The sequence below is a fragment of the Nematolebias whitei genome, chromosome 17 (genome assembly GCF_014905685.2).
Source record: "Nematolebias whitei isolate Nwh7 chromosome 17, NemWhi1, whole genome shotgun sequence".
NCBI lineage: Eukaryota > Metazoa > Chordata > Actinopteri > Cyprinodontiformes > Rivulidae > Nematolebias > Nematolebias whitei.
The window spans coordinates 27,786,216-27,796,143 of record NC_056514.1 but is presented as its reverse complement, the minus strand read 5'-3'; positions in this window follow the sequence as shown (position 1 = coordinate 27,796,143).

Here is a 9,928-nt window from a genome sequence, read left to right as displayed (position 1 = left end):
ATATATATATATATATATATATATATATATATATATATATATATATAGCGGTTTTTCAAAGTAAGATTGGGCATGACACACAATTAAATGATCGATGGATGAGCCGCATGATCGGCATGGAATTTTTATTTAAAATAAATTATTTTAAATTATTTCACTGTTGCACCTGTGTGCAGCCCACATGGGCAGGGAGAAGTTCCCTCCTGCAGCGTGTCATATCTCCACTCTGCAACAGAGAAGTGGGCGTGACCAAGAGCTCTGGCAGGGAGCTGAAATCTGTGCTCTTTTAGAGCATTTTAGAAACATTGTTCAGAATATTGCAAGCGTGTGGGAAGGATTTAAAAAGAACATATCTGTTTGTTTGTTTGTTTATTCATTCATTCATTCATTCATTCATTCATTCATTCATTTTGTGGTGGCCATCTTGGATTTTTAAGTGGCAACCACTTTTTCGAAAGGAAACTTTCTTACGCCTAGATGCAGCCACACACCAAAAAGGGCGTTGGTAATACTTATTTTCAAGTTATTCTCACAACAAGCACAGATAGATGGATGGATGGAGGGTATTTCCAATTTACCCGTTTTGCTCTATGATGGGGGGGACAATAAAAGGACTTTATTAATGACTTGCATGATCTAAACTCCCTCATGGAGGGAGCGGGGGTTCAGAGGTTAGAGAAGGTGGGTCTGCGATTGGACGATTGTTGGTTCAACTCCCTGAACAGACAACATTAAAATGTGGGTGGGATAGGTGAAACACCCACACCTGCCTCCACCCTCATTTGGCCCACTCTGGGCCCTTGAGCAAGGCCCCCAACCCCACCATCCGCTCCCCTGGGCGCCCTAGATAGCAGCTCTCTGCTCCACACAGAGGGCTGTGGTAGCTCGGTGCTCTGTGGTTGCAATCAGGAAGGGCATCCGGTGTAAAAATAATTGCAATGTCTTCATGCGACTTAGTTCACTGTGGCAACCCCTGAAGAAAGGAGCAGCCGAAAAAAGAAAAAAAAATTAGCTAAACTATATTAACGTGAAAGTATTTATTTTTTTCAACCCCAAAAAGGCATTAGGATGAGAAGAAATTAATCTGTTTGCAGGTGTTCTTGAAAAGCCAGTCCATTTTCATAATGGACTATAAAAGCTGAACAGTATGAGGAAAGGGCAGCCAACCCTGAAGCTAGCCAGTCTGTCCCAGTCCAGAAGAGGATTTATTCACCACTTTCAATTTGGAAACTATGAACGGTACCCGTGGCTCACAGCTTCTGAGAAGCACTGCAGTTTGTGTTGTGGGGAATGTCTGGTATTTGTAACTGATCAGCTTGGTGTTTGGAGTAACACAGGTTTGCAGACTTAAGTTGTCTAACCAAGACTGCAGTGAGACACCAAAGCATTGCTTGATGCTAAAACTGATTAAATCTGCAGCTCAATGCACAGGTGTATAAAAGAAGCATGCCAGAAACACAAATGGACAAACTTGACTTTTTGCATTTGTTACCTGCATTAGAAAAGGACGTATAGTTGGAAGTGGAATAATTCAATTCCTTTGCGTGACAGAGTAATTCACATACATGTCATTTGTAGCTTTTGCTGCAAATGACATACATGGTGCAGCTGTGGGTGAAATAAAAGGGATTTAACTGTTGATTAAATTGTTTCTAATAGTTAGACTAAAGCAATAGAAGCTAGTGCTTACTGTTTAAAATACATCTGAGATGCAGCGCTCTGTTTTGTTGTGATTCTGTGTAAAAATGATGGCGTCTTTAGCGGTAACATTATATTTATGATAAAAGATTAATTCATTCAGGTAGGTCACCACTGATGGCCTGGCTGTGAAATGTGCGGTAAACTACAGGACTTGGTGGGATGCTTACATGGTTCAACTCACTTTATCCTTCAATAGCACCACTTTTTTTTGTAACGTCATCAAAAATAAACTAATAAAAATAGCAACAGTACATTTTATTAAGCACTGAAAAATACTAAGTGAATAGGGTTTTTGTACTGTTTTCTGCTTGTGAATCACTAAAATGCAAATGTTTGTAAATGATGACCCTGTGGGCCCTGACATGTCTTTTTCTTTACTTGTGCAACAAGGAGGGGTTGGTCCAGTGGAGATGTGCTCCTAGACGGAGGACTTGTTTACCCTTGTGTGTTACATTATAGCCATTATCACGTCAGGCATAATTGGAAGTGTGGGATGGAATACCAATCACGGATACCGAGGACAAAATGATTATAAAAGAAAACAGAGGCAGCCAAAAGTATAATTGAAGTTGCGTTGACAGAAGTGACACAATGCATGATCGCAGTCGCAAAAACATCGTCTGTTCAAACGTGGCTTGTCTGGCATTTTGGCACATACAACACAAAGTGCTTTAAATACATTAAAGAATCAAGCATGCACCAAAAATCATCAACACACATCCAGACATGCTGTTTGGCCTGTTAATGGCATGTGCATTAATTCTGAGAAGAGCAGCTCTGCATGGGATTGTTTTCTTATTCCCACTCCCACAGGACTTCTGACCATTACATCCACCCCCCCCCACACACACACACACACACACACACACTGAGTATTCACACAATGGTTCCATTGATTTTTTGCCTTTTCTCATCTTCAAATTAAATTGACATTTGGGTTTCTTTGAAATAGGGGGTGTGAAGTACATCTCAATAGCCTGTTTGCCTTATTGATAAAGGTCAAAGGTCAAAGTGTGAAAGCAGAGAGTAAGATGGCAACTAGCCAAGTTAGCAGTTGCTCCAAACAATACAGCAAAAAATTGAAATTTGTCACACCAGACACCAGAACCCAACAATGCTGATGACCTGAAAACTGCTTTCAAAGCAACCCGGGCTTCCATTACACCTCAGCTGTGCCACAGACTCATCACCGTCATGCTACATTGATGCAGTGATTCATGCAAAAAGAGGCCCAATCAAGTATTGAGTGCATAAAAAGGAGCCTTATTGTCAGAAGTCTGACATTTGTGTTTAAAATAACATTTTTTTTAATCTTATGTAATATTCTACTTTTCTGAGACACTGAGTTTAGTTTTTCCATTATCTGTAAGTTGTAATCAAGTTCAAGATCAAGTCAACTTTGTCGTTTCCATCACATGCGGTGCATGAGGTGGAACTAAATTATGTACACAGGGTCCCAGTTACACCCAAGCTTAGCAAAACTATAAAAGATAAAAAGAAACAGTAAAATAAGGATCCAAGATATAATCTAGACAAACGCTAAACTCTAATAATGTAAAAATAATACGGCAAAACAACAGCAGCCCGAACATGAGTCTTTGGAGAGCAGATAGGTATGAGTGAATACAACAGCATGAGATCAGCAGCAGCATGAGATCAGCAGCACAGATAAGTCACATATCACCAATTAAAGTGATTTTTTTTTCACAGTGATAATCCTGATTAGGGGTCCATGAGTCTAACATCTTCAGAGTAGAAGCTGTTCCTTAGTCTAGTGGTTCTACACTTAATGTTCCACAACTTTCTGCCTGAAGGGAGCGAGGTAAAAAGTGTGTGCTGGGTGAGTGGGATCCTTCATGATGCAGGTGGCCCTCTTCCTGCATCTGGGAGGTGTAGATGTCTGTGATGATGGAGAGACTGACTCCAGCAGTCTTCTGTGCATCAATTTAATCATCAAAATTATAAGAAAAAATATTAAATATTTCACTCGGCAATGAATCTATTGTATATATGAGTTTCACTTTCTGAAATGACTGACAGAAAATTTGAACTTTTTCCACAATAATCTAAATTTCTAAGCTGCATCTGTAAAGTCATGGGGATTCACGCCAACGTTACATTGTGTGCTTTATACACTTTTTTTTACATTTGACATTTATATGGCAACAAAACTATATTATTCAAAGAACATCAGTGTTTGACATTGACTGATAGAAGGTGGTTGGACCCAAGGATGCAGACTGACAAAAAGGAGCTAAAAACTTATTTTACATAAAAACAAAAATCTGAACTGGATACAAACCTACAAACTGAAGATCAGCACAAGGAGGCACCAGGAGATACTGTATCAAGAAAACTACTGTAGGTGCATAATTAACTGAGGATGGCACGAGAACTAAAAGGCTACATGGACGGAGGTTGATGAACAGAGTGGAGCTACCTTGTTATGATCTGGTGTTCTGGTGCAGGCTGAGGCATGAGGACTCAGGAGTAAAAGTTAATTATGATTTATTTAATGAAAAAACAAATGTGCTGATGGGGCAGCAAAAAACTTACATGAGAGAAAAGAGGAGACCAGATCGAGGACACCGTGGAAGGGTTGGAAAGTTAGCCAGAATAATTACCGGATGCCAAATAAGTGAAAACACATAGACTAAACACTGATACTAATGATGTGAGAGGAGGAACACCTGGGGTGAATGGAATTCAGATCAGCTGTGGATGATCGCACGGAAAACACAGAGCTGAAAGAAGACAGAAGCAGAACAGAACCGCGTCATACCTGGGGGAAATGACAACAACGAACAGGTGGAACCAGTGGTACAGATGGAAAAACAGAGGAAAAGAACAGAACACAGAAAAACGTACTATAAAAACTAAAAACAGAAATAAATTCAAGTTCAAGACAATTTTATTATCATTTCCATCACATCTGGTTGTAGTGGACTAGGCCCATGTCAAAAACTAAGTCTAAGGTCAAAACTCTTGACCTTTAGAACCTTGTGGGACAGGAACTGTCATTTCATTCATTTGAACTCAGAAATACAGGTTCACCCATCCTGAGACTTTCTTTCTTGAAGATTCAAGTGAAAAGAACACTCTCTTTTTATTATCATTACTATTTTACAAATGTTGATAATCAAAGTGTCTTAGTTCAAACCATTTTAGATGTTGCAGTGCACTAATCAATTTTATTAACTGAGTAATGATTTTTATTCTCATGTCAAAGCTGTTACAGAATAATTATGCATTTTCTGATTTCTGCCTTTGAGTGAGCAAGTGTGCGTTTCCAAGGTTGGAGTCAAACGAAAAACAAGTTGTTGAACGAACTGTCATGTTTTTAGAATCCTCTCAGACGTAAATAGAGAAGTTTTAGCACCTGTTTCTGAAACGCGCCAAAACAAAACTCTCTCTGTCTGTGAGAACATTTCTGATCTGTTTCATAACAATTCTCGCTGTCTCTAACCTCTTACGTCACAAAACACACCCCGTCTGGTCGTTTCTGACCAATGAACAAATCCCAAAAGTGAACCGGGAAACAGCTCTTTAAAATGTCAGTACTTCCTGGTCTACTCAGTCTTGGTTCTGTTGAAGTTCTGATGGAGTGCTGTTGGAGTTCTGCTGGATACACAGTCCAACCAGTTCTGTGAGAGACGGGATGATCCTGACAACAGAGCTCTTCCGAGTTCCATGGGATTATAACATTTTCCACTGAGGTGAATATGTGTCGAACAGAGCCTCGCCATTACTTCGGACGAGTAACAGCATCCTACTGAGACGCTGAAAGGGTGCGTTAAACGGAATCTCACCTGAGACATCTCCAGGTAAAGGAGCCGATTTCATCACCTAAGTGTACTGTAAGGAAAAGCTGAAGAAAGCCGGAGAGTGTCGATTCTGGTGAACACATTTCTCCCCTCACACACCATCTTACTCCCTCTAAACTTCTTTCCATCTTTAAACTTTTCTATCAAGTAGAAATTCTTCCAGATATTTTAGAAATGTCTGTGTAAAATGCTCACCCACATTCATGTGGGTAAAAGATCATAATTGTACAGTTTTCATAAATGTCTGTGGTGAAGCAACGGAAAAATCATGGCCGTATGATTTTCCCTGATTGATTGCTTATGTTGTTATTTTCATAATTTGCCAAATTAATGTAAATGTTTGATGTTAAATTTTGATTCTGTAAATAAATGACCGCATTCATTTTGATGGGTCAAATATAAATGACGTCTCACGTTTGCATTTCCTTAAATTCAATGCACGTTTTATTCAGTCCAGAAAAATGAGGAATCCGTGTTAAATGATGAATATATCTGAGCATCTGTTCATCTACATATTGGTGGCCCGCTACGTGCTCATAAATGGACTGTAACCGTGTAAACATTGATTTTACATGTTGGCATGAAAAGTTTTATCAGCTGCGCGCTTTGGAGCTGGAACAAAATTATGCACACATGGTCCCAGTTACACCCAACAATAAACAAATAAAACAAAAAACAAACACAAAATATGATCAAAACTTAAGCAAAAAACACCGATCCTAATCATAAGCATGAACAAAAAAGCATAAACATAAAAATAATGAAAGTTGAGTTATCCTTAGCTCTGTTTATGCATATCACTGTTGGGGTTCCCGAGTTGAAGCATCCAGGAGTCACAAGAAAAGAGCTAAAATAAAAGTTTATTTACAAAGTACATTATATACAAAGGTCACCAACAGGTTCAATGGTCACAAGCTTTCAGAAATCATAGAAACTGCAATAAAAAGCTGCCTTTTTCTTTTTCTTTTGCAATATTGAGTAACCAACTGGTCTCCAACAGCCCAGTGAAATACTTCCATCATGCAGCCCTGCTGAAATGGGTTTATTTATTAACCTTTATTTAACCAGACAAATCCCATTGAGACCACAGATCTGTTTGGAAAGGGAGGCCTGGGCCTGAAGGCAGCCTAACATGCATGTTTTTTGATCTGTGGGAGCAAACCGGAGTACCCGGAGAAAACCCACGCAAACATAATAAACAGTTGGAACATCAAATCACAGTAGTTTTAATTTTTAAATAAATTTAGTTTTCATTTTTTCAATTTATTCTTTCCTTAGGTGTTTTTTATGTTTTTTGTCCAAATTAAAAAAAAAGTATCTATTGCAACATCACCTCCGGGTTTATGAACTACCATTTTAAGTCCTCAGTTTTCACACAAAATATGTTTATTCTGATAAATTTCAAATCCAATCACTCCTCCTTCCACGACAAACACTTTCACCCAGTCCCCGACTCTGCTTGGGTACGACACAACTTGCTGGAGCTTGAAATCCTTCATGTTTCTTTCCTTTATCTATAAATCTGTAACTTCCAACACAGCCCAGCATTTCTTTACAGAAAGAACAAAATATGAATGAAAGACATAACTAGAGAAATGGCATTTCCTGAGAAAATGCAGTGAGAATGCTTATTGCTGAAGAACTTGCTAAAAAATAAAAAAAAGATGAAATTAGCTAAAAACATGCTAAAATGTAGCTGAAATGGAAGAACAAGACTAAGTTATCAGAATAAAGCAGAAAGGGCACATACTTGCTGAATTGTGTTTAAATAAGCAAAAAATAGCAAATAAGCTAAAACAGCTGAAATTAGCAAAAAATAAAAAATAGCTGAAAAGCAGCTGGAAAGGCAGAAACTACCAGAAGGAAATGGAAGGAGCTGAAATAATGTTTTAAAAAAAATGTGGAGTTAGCTGAAAAGCTTAATTTATCACAAAACAGCTAAATAGTAGCTGAAATAGCAGAAAAAGCTGAAACTAACAGAAATAAATTGAAAGGAGCATAACAAGCTGAAATTAGCAGAAAAATGTTATTTAGGCTGAAACCCAAAATTACCACAACAAACTTGAATATATCTGAAAATAGCTGAAAATAGCAAAAACAAAAAAAGTTAAAAAGCTGGCTGAACATTTAGAACAAGCTTAAATTATCAGAAGTTAGTAGAGAGCACAATTTTGTCCAATTAGGCTGGAAGAAGCTGAAATGAGCACAAAAAAATGGAAATCATCTGGAAAAATGGAAATTGGCAACAAAAACAAGAAAACAGCTGAAATGTAGCTAAAGAACGGCAGAAAGAAGCTGAAATTACCAAAAAAAAAAGTAGAAAGAGCATATCTTTGCTGAATTAGGCAAAAAAAAAAAAAAAGCTTAAATTAGTGCCAAAAAAAGTGAATTCAGCTGAAAAATACACTGTTGTTTGTGCCTATGCACCCAACTGCAGTTCAGAGTTTCCAGCCTTCTTGAAGTCCTTGGCAGGGATGCTGGAAGGTGCGCCAGCTGGGGACTCCTTTATTCTACTGGGGGACTTCAATGCCCACGTGGGTAATGACAGTGTGATCTGGAGGGGCGTGATTGGGAGGAATGGCCTCTCTGATCTGAATCCTAGTGGTGTTCTGTTGTTGGACTTCTGTGCTAGTCATTATTTGTCCATCACAAACACCATGTTCGAACGTAAGGGTGTCCATAAGTGCAGTTGGCACCAGGACTCCATAGGTCGTAGATCAATGATTGACTTCATAGTCATGTCATCTGATTTGCGGCCGTTTGTTTTGGACACTCCGGGGAAGAAAGGAGCTGAGCTGTCAATTGATCACCACCTAGTAGTAAGTTGGATCAGATGGCGGAGGAAGATGCCAGACAGACCCGATAGACCCAAACGTGTAGTGAGGGTTTGCTGGGAACGCCTGGCAGAAGAACCCATCAGAGATCTTCAACTCACACCTCTGGGAGAGCTTTAACCACATCCCAGCTGAGGTAGGGGACATTGAGGCTGAGTGGGCCATGTCCCATGCCTTGCTTGTTGAGGTAGCTGCCTTGAGCTGTGGTCGCAAGGTTGTCAGTTGCGGTGGTCATCCACAAACTTGGTGGTGGACACCCCGGGTTAGGGAGGCTATCAAGCTGAAGAAGGAGCACTATCGGGCCTTGTTGGTTGGTGCAACTCCGAGGCAGCTGAGGAATACCAGAGGGCCAAGCAGTGTGCAGCCTTGGCTGTTGCTGAGGCAAAAGCTCGGATGTGGGAGGAGTTCGGTGAGACCTTGGATAAAGACTCTCGGTCGACTCCGAGGAGATTCTGGCAAACCATCAGATGGCTGAGGAGAGGAAAGCAGCACTTTACCAACACTGTGTTCAGTGAAGGTGGGGTGCTGTTGACCTCAACCAGTGATGTCATTGGGAGGTGGAAGGAATACTTCTCAGACCTTCTCAATCCCACCAGCACGTCTTCCATGGAGGAAGCTAAGTCGGGGGACGTTGGGGTTGATCCTTCCATAAGCGTGGCTGAGGTCACCGAGGTAGTTAAAATGCTGCGAGGGCTCCGGGAGTGGATGAGATTCGCCCTGATGTCCTTAAGGCTCTGGATGTTATGGGGCTGTCTTGGCTGACACGCCTTTGCAACACTGCATGAACATCGGGGGCAGTGCCACTGGACTGGCAGACTGGGGTGGTGGTTCCCCTCTTCAGAAAAGGGGACCGGAGGGTGTGCTCCAATTATAGGGGCATCACTCTCCTTAGCCTCCCTCCCTCTTAGGTATATTCAGGGGTACTGGAGAAGCGAGTCCGATCGTTGGTCAAACCCCAGATCCAAGAGGAACAATGTAGGTTCCATCCTGGCCGTGGAACACTGGATCAGCTCTTTACCCTCACTAGGGTCCTTGAGGGGTCATGGGAGTTTGCCCATCCAGTCTACATGTGTTTTGTGGACTTGGAGAAGGCATTTGACCGTGTTCCTCAGGGTAAACTGTGGGGGGTGCTCCACGAGTATGGGATTGGAGGCCCGTTGTTACAGGCTGTTCAGTCCCTATACAATCGGTGCTAGAGTTTGGTTCGCATTGCCGGCAGTAAGTCGGACCCCTTCAGGGTGGGAGTTGGACTCAGCCAGGGCTGCCCGTTTTCACAGATTCTGTTCATAACTTTTATGGACATAATTTCTCGGTGCAGCCAGCTGGCGGAGGGTTTCCGGTACGGTGGCCTCGGGATTCCATCTCTGCTCTTTGCAGATGATTTGGTCCTGTTGGCGTCATCGTGCCATGATCTTCAGCTCTCACTTGAGCGGTTTGCAGCCGAATGTGAAGTGGCTGGGATGAGAATCCGCACCTCCAAATCTGAGGCCATGGTCCTCAACCGGAAAAGGGTGAATTGCTCTCTTCAGGTCAAGGGTGAGATCCTGCCTCAAGTGGAGGAGTTCAAAT